Here is a 15,289-nt window from a genome sequence, read left to right as displayed (position 1 = left end):
GCTAAGTGCACCGCAAGGCAGCTGTTCCGTGCCGTAAGCCTAAATGCGTCGCCACACTGTCAAACAATATTTCTCACCTTGCCGTAGTACAATAGTGCAGTGGTTGCGTGTCGAAGTGCAGAAGAAACGCAAGAATACGTCGAGAGCTCAAGAAACCAGGCAACTATAAAAAAAGAAGCGCTCGCCTTACGGGCGAGCGCTCACATGCGCAGTCGGCCTCGCTCGCTTCGCATGACGCATGCATCTGGCGCGTCATTAGCCTGTCGCTAGGTAACGCAAGAAAAATAAGTCGCAAGTATAAGTTCATTTATACGCAAAACTGTTTTGTTTTGGCGGGAAAAAATAAAAAATACAGCAACCTCTCTTAAATTTCACATTCCTTTTTTTTCGATGCTCGCGGCAGGTAACCGACGGCATTAATACTAGCGTGATGTTGCCAGTTTTCGCCGAGTGTCCCCTCTTGTTTAATTTCTTTCTCTCCTGTGCTGCGCTCATACGCGGCTTTTCCTCGACATTTTTGCCCCTTCCGCGCTATCTGCGTTCACTGACTGCCACCAAGCAAACTCGTGTAAAACTCGTGCGAACGAGAAACTCGGCCCTTGATGTGAAACTAGCGCTCCGAAGCGCAAACTCGGTAGGGCTTCTGTAAGACGGTGTCTATCGCGTGACCTGTACATGTACCTCAATTCCCCCGCAATTAGCGCCGTACGGTCCAGCCAAGCAGCCGCGAATGCACCGCTATTCGACCATCTTGGCGGAGTGGAAGGGGTGGTGATTTTTTTTTTTAACAGGGCAAGCCGCATGCCCTTCGGGAGTCCAACGGACACGGATCAACAGTTCAGCATTCAAACTGAGAATGTTTCGTGTTTTCCCTTTCTAAGAGAAAACACGAAACGTGACACGAGGATATTTTTCTCCACACAAGGCTTCACTTTGCGGCAATGTCGTGCTTTAAAACTAAACTCATCAACAGTTGCTCCTGTTTTGTTGACGCCGTCGTGGGAACATTGTCGACAAGCGTGAACCTTGTTGTGAAGCATTGATACTGCTCGAGGCATACGTGTGTGCAACTTGGAATGTCCAGCGACCTCACTTCCATCGGCAGCTCCTGATAGTTTGCCGGTATGGGGATGAGAGTCGCGGCAGGGACCCTGGCGCTGAGCATCGTCACTCAAGTGTAGTACCTGGCGTCAAGCTCCAAATACAGGCGGGTGAATGGCTACGTAGGTTCTGCTGGTACATGGCCGGCTGGGAAGCTGGAGTCGAAGGCCAGTCGGGTTGTTGGTTGCACCGTGGAGATGTCATTAGACACGAAAAATTGTCGCAGGCGATCGACATCGTATCGACGAACGCCGTACTTGAAACACGCGAGAAGCCGTGAAATTTGCGGCGTTTCGAGGGTAGTCGACCCAATCGTCCCACTGCCGAACTCAAAGAGGCGGTCGGCTGAAATAGTTCGACGTAAGAACCGACTTGGGGCACTGCGGACTTGAGCCGTGGTGCGCGGTTTGGATGGTCGTGATTCACCATCGAGCCTCGCGGCATTAATAGTTATAGATACTGATTCACACCGCCTTCTACGGGAAAAGCAGCACGCTGCCGTAGTAATGATTGAACGGATGGTTGACGAAAGGCGCGGCGAATATCGGCTCACATCGACGCCAGCTACCGTCGTGACGTTGGCTAGTTGACCGAACGTAGACATGATGAGACGTTCTTGCTCTGCAGGTAGTTGCGGCCAGAAGACTAGCGCAGATGTTATATTGACTTCTAACCGAGTAGTTACACAAGGAAGGCCCAAGCGAAAAAGAAATAAACTTAAGAAAAGTGAAATTGCGACGCGACGGGCCGCCCGAGGTACCTTACGTGTATTTGCCGGCCTCTTTCACGCTCGGAAAAACACTTTTATGTAACACGTATTGAGCAACAGAAAGCTGTATCGGGAGTTTTTCATTTTGCTCTACCATATTCTCATTGACACTTTTAATCTAATTATAAAAAATCAAAGAGCCTTTGTTAAAGAAAGATGGTTGAACGCGAAGCTTTCGCCCATGCTAACTGAATCGAAGTCCAAGTCCCAAGCCAACGACCACGCAACGAACGCAAGAAATGCTGAGCGACCCGATGCGATGCATATGCGATTTGATTGCTTGTTTAGGATTATATTTTTGGAACGTTGAAGTTAAATGAAGACACATTTCGTTCAGTTGCATAGCCTTTATATTAGATCATGTAGCGGTTGATTACACGCACACACACACTTTCACGGACTGCATGCCACACGGGATCGGCCTTACAGGCTCGATCGCGCTCGCGCTTACGTTCGCGTGCGGCAGCCTCTTCTTCGCCGTGCGCTGCAACCGCGGCCTACCCATGCTGACGACCGGGAATGCATTGTGTGACGCGCGTAATGCAATGCGGATATGTACAGTTCGTCTGGGTAGCGTGGCGTTGCAGTTCCGATTGTTCTTATCGGTACAATTGTGAATGTAAACTGTAGTGTTCTACGATACGTATGTCGTGTGCCGTTGTTCTATTGTGTGCGCTGATTCGCCGATAGTTCCATTGTGTAAGTTGGCTTTCCCGCAGTGCGTTTTCGGCGCTCACGGACGAATCAATGAGACATAGAAAGCTTCGCTTTATTATTTGACAAGTTGATTATTAATTAACACTAACTATGTAGTTAGGTGGAATGCAATAAATAATCTTAGTATCTATTTATGCCATGGCAAACAACATTACCTTTGCTCTACGTGGCATTTGCATATATTTTTAAATGTTGGTGCATAATAGTTAGGATACCCTGGCGCGCGTGCAAAGCTAAAAATTTGTGTGTCAGCACTGTGTGTCTCTCTGTTCCGATCACCGTGTCAACAGGCTGTTTTGTTGAAAGGCCGCGTCGGCTTTCCTCCCGTTCGTCTTGTGTGCTAGATGTAGCCGTGTTAGCCAGCACCACTGCAATTTCTGTGGTTGTGGCACAAAGGTACAACGCTGGTAACTTCTGAAAAAGTCAAACTGAATCAATTGGCAATTACGACTTTGTCGTAGCGCTGGTAGAACGACAGACACACAGAGAATAGACCACAGAAAATAATCCCAATTGACTCATCCTTCAAAGAGGCACGTTCTTCTCTGCTGCCGTTCACATTGCAACGTGGCGTCGTCCGACCCAGCCATAAGGCGACGTGATCGATGTCGCTTATCGGTCTCCTGGCGGTGTGCTTATCGCCCTGCCGCGTAATGGACTTCTCGACGGCCTCCTCGAAAACCGATGCGCCAATTTTTCACCCTACCGACGCGTATCGGACGCTGACCCCACATCGGCCGGCACACAAGCAGCGTGTGGCTGCGCGATAGGCGGCGCGCAAGTCAATGTGCCAATCTCGGAGTTTAACGTCATTCGGACGTTGCCATTCATCTTGCGTGTGTAGCGCTCAGAAGTGCGGGCGGTGAAAACCACAAGTCGCTTATCGACCACGAAAGGCGGCGGGGTGCATAAGCAGGCACCGACCAATGGGATGGGGGCCCCATTCCACTCGCATGCAGCGCGTGCGGTTTGCATCGAGGGCTCGTAATCTCACCGGCTCCTCGCAGCTGAATCTTATGTTTGTTATGCCTGTAGTGGCAAGGATGGCTGATTGCAACAAGTGCAACTAATTCATAAACTGTTCTATAATTTGATGGAAGAAGCTGACACGCATTTCGAAGCCATGATTTAGATGGTGTATATTCATGATAACTACCGCGCGTTGTTAGTATTCGAACTGCATCTAGGGCATGTGATGGTATACTCAGTCATATTGTATATATTTACGTCGTATCGAAAAACATATTCCGCTTATTAGGAATTGGCCGTATGTCTAAATAAACAAATAAAAAATACTAAATATGCATGCGGGATGCCGACCTCCTAAATAAGGACCCTTTCGATACAGCATCTGGCATCAGCTTTTTACACATGTATATTCTGTCCTGCTCGAAGCTGTTTCTTTTTTTTTTTTAAATTCAGCCAGCTATGCAATCGAATAAAAGCTATTATATGTCATTCAGTCGTAGGCGAATGAAGACTTGGGGAAACGCTGCGTCGGGCGCTGTTTTTCTTTAATTAAATGACTGCAGTAAAATGCGCCACCATAGCAATAAAAACAAGAGAAGCTTCAGTGAGTATGCAATGTGCGAAGGAAAAGAATTTCACTCGCAGCCCACTTGCCGTTCAGCTGCAAAGGAGACGTCATAGCAGCGCACCTAAAGCGCCATTTTTACGCGGGGAAAAAATTGCAGACCGACAAGGCTTTCAACGCAGCGGGATTCACCTGCAATGATGACCTATTCTAGACTCGGCCAAGAAGCCATCGGCTGCAAGTGCGTGAAAAAATCAATTAGTACAAGACGGAAAAAAGTATGTTTCAGTTTTGGCTTCACTCGTGGTTTGAAAGAAAGGCCGAATTTAACGCTTCTGCAAGGAGTTGTCTCTCTTGATTTGGGCCTTCGAGTTTTTTCGGAAATCATCTCCTGGAGTGCACTAGGGCAGGACACCGACCGACATTTCCAGCGTGTCGTCAAAGAATGACGTCGTCACTCTGCGGCGGGCGAGGCGTTGCTGCCGGGGGAGCGAATCCTGCCCTCGGAGGCTATGGGACAATGGAGTCACTTTCCCTCCCCGCTACTGGAAATATTTGTTCGTGTCGCGTATCCTGCTAAGTAAAGCTGTTGCTCCGGTGCAGGATTCTTGCTTCAACGTGTTTCCTGGGAACCCGACTTTCTACCTGCCTAATGTTGACGTAATAGCGGGCAATTGTGCTAGTTTCCCCAATTCAGAAACATATAGCCGAATGTAGCATAAAGCTGCACAAGGGAGTTGAGATTGTCCGCCATTTGAACCAAGGACATCACTTGCGACGCTTTTTTTCCTTTGCACTTTTATGTACCTTCCTTCAGTTTGCGGTATTCCGCACAACTGATACGATGTAAGGCTTCTTACGTTTCATGTTGTACCGCTTGACCAATCAGTATGTGGTACTTTCCTTTCACAACTCATTTCTGTATTGCCACCAGACGAGTGAACGAGTGTGTTCTAATGCAGGCGGCAGGTGCTTCAAATCCACCTGTCAGGCGGAATTGACCACATCGGTGGCGTGCGCTGGCCACTGGCACTGTGCCTGTTCGCCGTGTTCGTGCTCGTCTACTTCTCCCTCTGGAAGGGCGTCCGCAGCACCGGAAAGGTACGCTCACTGCTGTGTGCGGGCCCCTTTGGCTCGCTCCGGTTTTTATGTTATTGCGTGTATCAGTCATGTAAACATTGCAGCAACGGCCAATTATTGGCTTCCAGTCTGATTTATCGTGCATGACGCAACTTAAATGGTTTATTCTACCGTTTTGAGTTTCGATAGGGTGGAAAAAGTATGCAGCCAGAACTGGTTACTTCCCGAAAGGGATTAGTGACCGCGCGCCAGCAACGTGTAGTTCTCAATGGTGTATCGTCAACATCTGCTTATGTATTCCCAGGCGCGACGCAGGCTTCCGTATTTAGGCACGTATCGTTTCTGATATTCATAACCGAACTTACTGTGGACCAATGATGTATCGTCTGGCTGTGAGTAGACGACTGCGTTGTGTGTACTCCTACCATGTACAATAATGACATTACTACTATGCAGGTAGATTTTGATAAAATTTGTAGCTGGTGTGGCACCTGGCCCATGCATTTAAACACAGAGAAATGTCACTACAATCAGTTCACAAATACGGAAATACGCGATGAACCATATTTTGTAAATAGCACATTGTTACCAAAATTGGATAGAATAAAATACCAGGCTTTTACACCTCACTTTCATTGGACTGCTGACGTACTATCGTGAGCAATATGAGCTCGAACACGGGAGCGCGTGGAAAATAGCCTGAAAACCTAGATAGCGTCATACGTGGATGGCACTTCCGAAACCGGAGGGGAAAGGAGGGGCGCTCTTCCGCTAACTGTTGGCACTCCCGCTTCGCTAGCGTACAAAGAAAAAAAAATGATACAAGTGGCGTATCCGAACGCTCAGCCAACACCGCCTAGATTTAATACAAGCATGACCTGTGCATTATGGCAGTCTACGTCACAGCCGATATCTCAGCAGCTGCATAGCCAGATGGGTCATTTGATGTAGCTGTGCGCGTTGATGTGAATTGATATCACCGCTAGCGGCCAGTGACATGCTACAAGCTACTGTTTTGCAGCAATGATATCGAGACGGGAGTGTGAACAGCCAGCAGAAGCGCGGCGCCCTTTCCAATTTGTTTCCTAAAGTGGCCGCTTCTAATGGGCCGATGTAGGGTTCGAGGCTATTTTCCACGCGCTCGCGTGTTCGAGCTCATATTGCTCAGGATAGTACATTCGATTACGCAAAGTGACTGTCGCAAAAGACTTCTCTCAGAAAAACTACAGCTCCCCTCCAGTCCGGAAAAACAAAGTTTTTTCTTTTCTCTTGTTTTTTTTTTTTTTTTACCACTATCGGACCGATTCTAAGGCATTCCTGCGCGTTGCTTGGGATCCCTTCACAGCGAAATTAAAGAATCAATCGGAAAAAAAAAATGCTGGCTCTCCCGCAATCGAGAGTAAGCGTGAAATGGCTGCCATATGGCGTCTCTTGCTGCCTGCGGTGCCGCCTTCAACCGCTTTTCTTCTTGCAGCGCGCTGAGCGTCTCTCGCTACTTTTTTCTTCTTGTCGCGGACCGCTCACGACTCACGAACTGCTGGCGTTCAATAAAGCACAGGCAACCTTGCCTCAGCACCTTTTGGCGCTGAGGCAGGGTCGCTATTGGAAATCAGAAACAACAACGGGAGGACGCCTTTAAGAGTGGAACGTGATAGCGTTATCGGGCTCCGTTGGCACCACATTTTAGATGCGAAGCATCTTATGGTCGGGGCTATGTCACTCCCTCCCTCCCTCCGCCGTGCGGCGTCCACATCCCTACTGTGCATCGTCCTCCCCCTCCTCTCCTTGTCTCATCTCCTCTACTCTTGGCATTCCTCCTCTCCGACGCTCCTCTGCTCTCCGGATTGCGCAAGGAATGGCAACACCTGCGGCTCCGCGCGCGATAATGCGTAGCAGCTTAGGTTAGAGACGCGATGGTAGGCGCCCCAGAGATACCGGCAACAGTCACCGACGCCGCGTGCGTTTGGGGCGAACGCGAGCAAAACGCCGACCGCGTCGACAACAGTTCTGCGCGTAGCTGGTGCTGCTGCATGTCCAAGTTTATACAGCTGATAAAACTGCCTTGAGTCGACCCCATGGCTGCTTCGCATACTACTCAGGGTTCCCCCACGGGAAGATGGTGTAATTTTTTTAATAGAAGGCTTCACTGTAACGCACAACGTGGGAAAGCCAGCTTACAAAGACCAAGCTTACACTGATCCCCTTAAAGTCGGCTTCACTTTTAAACACGAAGACATTGCTGAGACGACATTTTTACAGGAGCATTTTAAGCCGTCTCATATCAAAATGTGAAGGCCCTAGGACCCTTTGTCATTATTTTATCATTTTGTTTGCTGTTGCCCTGAGGCGCGCGCGTGTGCAAAATTTTGAAGAGCTCGGTTTTCAAGATTCCCCTCGACTTTTGTGTAAAGAATGTTTTACTATACACCATAAAATATTTTTCCCTGAAGGTTATGTATCTTCAATACGGCAATAGCTTGTACTGTTCGCCCCAAAAAGTTTAGAATACGAATTAACTTGAGAAGCTCTTTATGAGTTTTTCTAACACGTAACAATATCGATATATAACATACTCAGATACCATGCTCTTTGCTTTAAATCACAGTTCCAATCCAAATCAGTAGCGAATTGTAGTGAAATGTTTACAGAAATATGCTAGTAATTTTGTTAGTTTTAGAACTAAATTTTTTAAAGGTTCTACTGGACTAATTGATTTTCTGGTGACGTCAGCACGGTTCAAGAAAATTAGCTCCCGCTACACCAACTGAACGGTCTGATGATAGCGGACTACCGCGCACCAGTTACACAGCTTTAGCCCATGGCCGAGCAAGTAAAGACCGATTTACGCTGGAGCCGCATCACGTGCCTGCCGCACGCGTTTCGCACACTGGTGCGCAAATTTCGGTTTACACTGCACGCACGCACCCAGTCTAAACCGAAATATGTGTAACAGTCTGCGAAATGTGGAATTTTTCACCGCACTGCATGCGCGCGGCAAGCGGGTGGTGTGGCCCATACGACGAGCTGCTATTGGAAGGCCACCAACTAGCTTTGTAACGAGATAATCAGGTCCGCCATATAAATAGTACGCCCTAACAGGTCAGCCTCACGGTCCCTGTTAAACAGAAGAAAAAAAAGTTGCAGTGGCTTAGCTCGGCTATGCCAGGATATACGTAGCGTTAGCAAAGGTTCAGCTGATTATTCTTAGCTTTCCTGGTTGTCTAGATTGTCAAGGATTAGCTTGATTGTCATGCTTACTGCTGCTCCAATGACACACACGCGGTATACGTATTATGTGGAACATGTATATAGCCTTCTTCTGTTCATTCCTCCTACGCTCAACCGCTAATTGCCAGGCAACTACTTCGGGATCCGATGAGTCAAGCTTCTCCGTTCTTCTGCGCTGTTGAGCAGCATTTGCGCTCTCCTTCTCCATGGCTATACCACACTGGCAAACGCAAGTCAGAAGCGCAGCGGCTCCAGCGCAGTGTCAGACGGCGGCCGCGCCAGCGAGCGCGCGCCGGCGCCAGTGCGTCTACCACGGCTACGACGTCACTCCTCTGGAATGCGCAGACCGGCGGCGGTGAGTCGCGCGCGGCGGCGGCGGAGTGCGCGAGAGGTGCCGGCTCCGGTGGCTCCGGTGCGCAAGCCGTGTGACATCACTGATCCTTGCGCATGCGCAGCACGGCTCTTGATGTGCCGCGCCATAGTGTTTCACACTATAAAACGTAGAGGGAAATGTGGCGCTGCTGCGCCGTGGTATGCAAGGGAATGCCGGTATATTGTGGATTCGGATTGGCATCGTTCTTGGAGAGCCAGAACGCCTTGAAGACGCGCCTGGCTAGCACCGTTCCGTCTGTCACAATGATTAATTTCCTGCTAAAACAGGATGTAAAAACTGCTTTAGCTTTATTATTACACAAAAACATGTTTTGTTTAATTTTGAGGACATAATATTGGATGCACAATTCTATGAAACGTAAAAAGTATCAGCTGGCTGCTAAAGTTAGAGGGCAGACGACAAGATTCTCGCTCGCTTTGGAACAACTTGTCGTCTGTTGTTGCTTTTCTTCGCTTGATGCTGCATTGTAGGTGAGTAAACTTTATTGAGAGATGTAAAATAGGTGAATGAAAGCCTTTTATGTAGATTTTATTTTAAGAACGCGTTATTTGTGTAGCCATATCCACGTTTTAGACGAAGCCTCGTACAACACCAGCCAACACAAGCCTCGCAGACACATATCCCGTCATTCCCATGAGGGCACGGCAGCCCTTTAAGAAACTCGCATAGACGGTGGCGCCACTTTACCCTCTAGGTGTTATAGTGAGAAACTCTATGTGCCGCACGAAACGGGCTTGGCTAGGCCAGTGTAGCTAACGCTACAAAAATTACAGCATATCCACGAAGTGAATGATGGTGAGTGGGCGAAGCACCGGGGGATCATTCGGGTAAACCACAGCTACGGACGAGAGATAAAGAGAACGCGCGTCGGGAACGAGAGAGAAAATTACACCATCTTCCCGTAGGGGAACTCTGAGTAGTATGCGAAGCAGCCATGGGGTCGACTCAAGGTACTTTTATCAGCTGTATAAACTTGGACATGCAGCAGCACCAGCAACGCGCAGAACTGTTGTCGAAGCCGTCGGCATTTTGCGCGCGTTCGCTCCGAACGCGCGCAAAGTGGAACCGGAACCAGAAGTGGAACAGGAACGCCATCTAGTCAACACTTCATAAAACTACAGGTGGCTACATACTACATCGGAGGAAGGACAGACCCACGCCCTAAGGAGCTTCGCCCCTAAAAGAGCCAACACTCAAAGTATCACGGTGCTGGGCTAGGACATCTAGAAGACCAAAAATAGCTCCACTAGCTCGTTGCACGTGTCGAATTTATGTGAAATTATTGTGTGAAAAAAAGAAGGCAATGCTGTATGAAAAATGTAGCTTTGTCCGCGTCCCTATTCGCGCACCCCTTCCTTCAGCCGCCTGCACATTAAAGCAAACTAATAGGACGTTGCATCAAAGCGAATGGAAAGTAACTGTATAAATGCTAACTGATCGGCTTTACGGCAATTGTTGCTTACTGTGAGGAAAAGGTCGAAAAGTGATAATCATGCACTCATAATATTTATTGCTTTCGCTTCATAACACGGCGATGGAGTTCACATATGGTTTGCGGTAGCCTTTCGGCATTCGTAATTACGGCATTCCGTGGAACCAAGAGCCAGGATATCAAAGGCCGTGCCGTGCTTCAAGCGCCTGAAGACCGGCAACGTCGCAGCCGCCACGCTTTGAACATCTCGTTTACTATAAAAGTAATAGTACTTGACAAGAATAGCTTTCAGCATTGTCTTTCTGTTGGGCGCCATGAAGCATATTTCACTGTGAAAGCGGCAAGCGCTAAAATATGTTCTTGTGCGAAATACAATAACCATATAATTTATCCACCCGCCGAGGTTGCTCAGTGGTGTTGGGCTGCTGAGAACGAGGTCGCGGGATAGAATCCCGGCCACGGCGGCCGCATTTCGATGGAGGCGAAATGCGAAAACACCCGTGTACTTCGATTTAGTTGCACCTTAAAGAACCCCAGGTGGTCCAAATTTCCGGAGTCCCCCACTACGGCGTGGCTCATAATCAGATCGTGTTTTTGGCACGTAAAACTCCATAATTTATTTTAATATACTTTATCCTATATTTTTCTTAAATTTTCATTGCATTTGAAGGAAAAGTCATCTTAAGAACAATAATCAACTTGAAAATAAAATTACACAGCCCCCAAACAGAACTAAGGCCTGGTCAGGTTCTTTTCCAACCTCGGCCATAAGGTACACTCCTCCCTCTAAGTCCGCGCACACAAAATCCCGCCACACCTTGTCACCGTGCCCCTCGCAAGGTCAAGGCGAAGGTGGTGGATGGAAACATGCCTCTCTCGCACATGCGCGCAAATTTGCAAGTGGTCCGAGTCGAGCCAAAGAAGGAGGCAATCGATATCACTTCCTTTGCCCCGCCGGTGTGGTACGGTCGGTACGAAGCAGGGGTGTTTGGTCATTTTTTGTAGCAGCATTTTAGCTATTGTTGCTGCTGTTTATGCTTATGATGTGTTTTGGCTGATTCACCGACACGAGAAGACTCTCCAGGCACACGTGAAAGCGTGCGTAATTTGCTCGTTTTGAAATTTATTTACATGATACTGCAGACCTTTTTGGTCCAAGCAGGAAGGGAAAATTCCATAAAGGAGTACAATGCATTGTACAAACAGCAATAAACATATATGTTAAAATGCATGCATGTAGATATAAAACACTTCCACATACATATATATATATAGCCCGCACATCCAAAGGACTACAATGCAAGTGGCAAAAACTCTCTATTAGAGGTTAAAAATATCGTTAATGACCTTTTTGATCTTTCCACACGATAAGAGCTCGGCAGTAGCAAATTCCAGGCAGGTTCTTGTAAAAAATGAGAACTTGTGGAAATGTGTTTCTGCGAAATGTTTTGTGCGTGTTTTGCGGGTGTGGTGCGGCCGAGCTTTCCATGAAACAAAGAGTGCGAAAATCCTCGCTCTTGTGCGACAGAGAAGTTTTATTTGGTTAGATTTCATGAGGTGAGACGGAGAGTCACAATTACTGTATTTGTTGCAGACGAAGCGCACGACGCACCTTTGAACCGTCTCAATTTGCGCAATACTCGAGTTTTGGCCTGACTCATAAGCTAATTTCTTTTGCACTGGCCGGTTCTCCCCTTGTGTTTAAAGGGCCCCTAAACCACCCAGAGGTCGAAGGTTAGTTGTGGTGTTGCAGTTGTGCACGATTCTACAACGAACACGTAGCCGCGAGAATTTTTCGAAATGGTGCCCTAATAGCAGAGTTACACGCGTTTTCATATCCTGTCATCAAATCAATTTGGCTTTCGGGAGGGATACTCATTTAGCATTAATATTTCTAACAGATAAGATTCGGCAGGCAATTGACACTGGCAATTTTGCTGGTGCATTATTTATTGACCTTTCTAAAGCGTTCGACTCACTTGTTCTTAACATACTTTTTGCTAAATTTGATTCTATTGGTATAACTGGCCCGGCATTGCAATTATTACGGAACTACTTGCGCGATAGAGAGTACACTGTATCAATATCCGGTGCTTACTCACACCCTAAAACAACTTACATTGGTGTGCCGCAAGGATCTATATTAGGACCTCTCTTGTTTTTAATATATATTAATGATCTCTCACAGTGCCTACAGTCATCTGAATGTATACTTTACGCCCACGACACTACTATCTTCTCCTCAGACAAAAGCCTTGATTTATTAATGTGCAAGCTTGACCACGACGCAGCAAACATTGTAACTTGGTACCGACTAAACAGATTACACATTAATACTGCAAAATCTAGCTTTGTCATTTTCACAGCTAAGCAAAAGCTTATCTCGGAGTCTCCATCGCTAACCTTTGCTTCCAGCAAACTTTATCCTACTGACAGTGTAGTGTTTCTTGGCGTCACATTAGAAAAACACCTAAAATTTGATGAGCATGTTTTATCCTTAACCAAGAAGGCAGCTTATGGAATAATTAAAGTTCACAATTTCTTTAATCTGAAGACACTCATCTCTCTTTACTACGCTTTCATTCATACGCATAATAATTATTGCATATCATCATGGGGAAACACGTATCCCGCTCATTTGTCCCCACTGCAGCATACCCAAAATCAAGCAATTCGCAACATCACACGTAGCAGTTACACATCAGAAGCATCTTCATTGCTCAGTTCTAATGGCATTTTATCAGTACAGAAACTAAATAAATACTCCCTTGGAATACTTGTCCATAAATCTGTAAACGGAAAGCTCCCGTTCCCGACAATTACTAACAGCCAATATCCGCACTCCACATCTACCCGATTCGCTTCTACTAACAGCTATCTATTACCAAAACCTAGAACTAATTACGGTAAATTTACTACTAATTTTTCAGCCACACAACTTTGGAACTCATTACCGTGTCATATTAAGATGATCTTTCATTTTTACACATTCAAATCAAGCCTCCGTGAATTTTTTTCTCGATGTAATCATTTCATGATTACCGTTTTATTATTAACTGATTTGTATTATTAAAACTGTTCACGATGTTAGCTAATGACTTATTTAATACGGTGTTTTGTATGTTTGCATATAGCTGCTTTGTATTTACATATCTTACTCATTTTTCATGGGAGGTCCCCTAGTACAGTCTGTTGACTATGGGACCTCCCTCTGTATGTTTGTATAATCTCCATTTGTAACCTTGCACAATAAAGAACTCCGGAACTCTCGAAACACGGCCCTCGCTCGTTTCACTCTTTCCTTCGCTACTCTCCTCGTCGGCTGGTCTCTCCTCCTCGCCGCGTGCTCCTCCAAATGTCACGTGACATACATATCGCCAACGCGCTTCCCTAAACACCGTATACTTCCGGTTTAGGCACGTCTACGCTAGCGGCAAGTATACCGACGGCGAACCGGCCTCCAGTGCCGTACGTAGAACGTCTGGCGCGCGAAAGGTGTCTAAAGTAGACGGCAGTTCGGTCGGCGCACCGCCCGCAGCAGGATCGACGGGCGAAGCAGCGCGCCTTCGCCGCCGGCGTTGAAAACATCGTCTGCAGCTTCTGTTGCAAGCAAAATAATTTCCGCTAGATAAAGTGACGCGCAAATTGTACACTTATATGAAAAGCGATGTCCACTGTCAAACGTTGAACACGAACGAGAACTCTGATACTTGTCGATCTCAGCTGCAGTGCACGGCTACCGACGGCAGACGACCGACCGGCTCGGCTGTGCTCGCATCACAGTCGACGGTGCTGCTAATATCGGCGTATTTTCTTCTTTGTGTACAATTATTGCGAAGAGCGAAAACAACGGTAAGAAAATACTGCGGCTTGTGAGCTTAGGCGATTCATTCCGAACCGCCGTCCGCTTTAGCTTTCAAGTGAACCGGAGAAGGCCTAGCGACGATATCGGCACCGTCGAGTGATCAGTGGCGGTCAGGCTGCCGCACAAAGGGGTCACGGTCTCATCCTTACTGCGGCAAGGAAATCTCGCCGTTTGCGAGCAAAACCACCGTCGAACGGCAGCCCGCGAATGGCAAACGGCGTGCATCGAGTTACCGTGCCGTTAACGTGGACGGGTCTTAGCCATGACTCAGCGCTTCTCGGCTACCCGCTGTTGCTGCCGTGCCGGCCCGTGCTCATGCGAAGAGTGCCGCTATGGATCCTGTGTGGCGCGAAGGCCTAGAAAGGCCAACACTGTAGGACTCTGTTCGAGCAGCTAATGAGACCGCTAAGCACGACTGTGTTGGAACGCGAGCGATTTGACACTTGCGTTGCGGACTGTAATTACCCATTCGCAAGTGCGCACAAGCGAGCAACACGACGAGGAAGAGCAGGGAGCGCGCGTACCTGCTAGCAGACTAACCGCAATCGTTAGCAGACTAACCGCAATAGATATCGTCGCCCCCGTTAACATCATCATATGCACCGTGGTGACGTCACGACGACTGCTGGGGATACCGGAAAGAGCAAGGCATTATTTTTACAGCGAAGCTGTCAAGGGCTCACTCTTCGATGGTGGCGTGCGGCAATAGAAAAAATTGTTGCAGTGGCTTAGCCTCGGCTATGCCAGGATATACGTAGCGTTAGCAAAGGTTCAGCTGAAGGTCCGAGTCGCACTGGCGCTTTCGCTGAGTTTCACAGTATATTCAGTCGATCGGCGAGCCTTGACGTCATCGACGGCGTTTTGTTGTTGCTGCAGGGGTGGTCGGGCACGTCGCTCAGCCTCCTGGCGACGCCGCTTTGCTAGACGTTCGTCCCTTTGCTCCAGTCTCTCCGCAGCACGTTTAGCCTTGTTCTGTTCATTCCTCCTACGCTCAACCGCTAATTGCCAGGCAACTACTTCGGCATCCGATGAGTCAAGCTTCTCCGTTCTTCTGCGCTGTTGAGCAGCATTTGCGCTCTCCTTCTCCATGGCTATACCACACTGGCAAACGCCAGTCAGAAGCGCAGCGGCTCCAGCGCAGTGTCAGACGGCGACTACACAGCGAGCGC

General features: G+C 47.8%; 1 protein-coding gene across 1 annotated transcript in view; it reads left to right on the top strand.

Annotated features, from left to right (window-relative positions):
• Positions 1-5,089: 5,089 nt before the first annotated feature.
• Positions 5,090-15,289, top strand: part of LOC119444271 (sodium-dependent serotonin transporter) — a 444,718-nt gene continuing 434,518 nt past the window's right edge. The window contains exon 1 of the mRNA XM_037708695.2: positions 5,090-5,222. The gene's annotated coding sequence lies outside the window, so the exon portion shown is untranslated. The remainder of the gene's footprint in view (positions 5,223-15,289) is intronic.

Source organism: Dermacentor silvarum, chromosome 3 (genome assembly GCF_013339745.2).
Source record: "Dermacentor silvarum isolate Dsil-2018 chromosome 3, BIME_Dsil_1.4, whole genome shotgun sequence".
Lineage (NCBI taxonomy): Eukaryota > Metazoa > Arthropoda > Arachnida > Ixodida > Ixodidae > Dermacentor > Dermacentor silvarum.
Note: the sequence above shows the minus strand (reverse complement) of the source record. Positions and strands in the feature narration are given on the sequence as shown.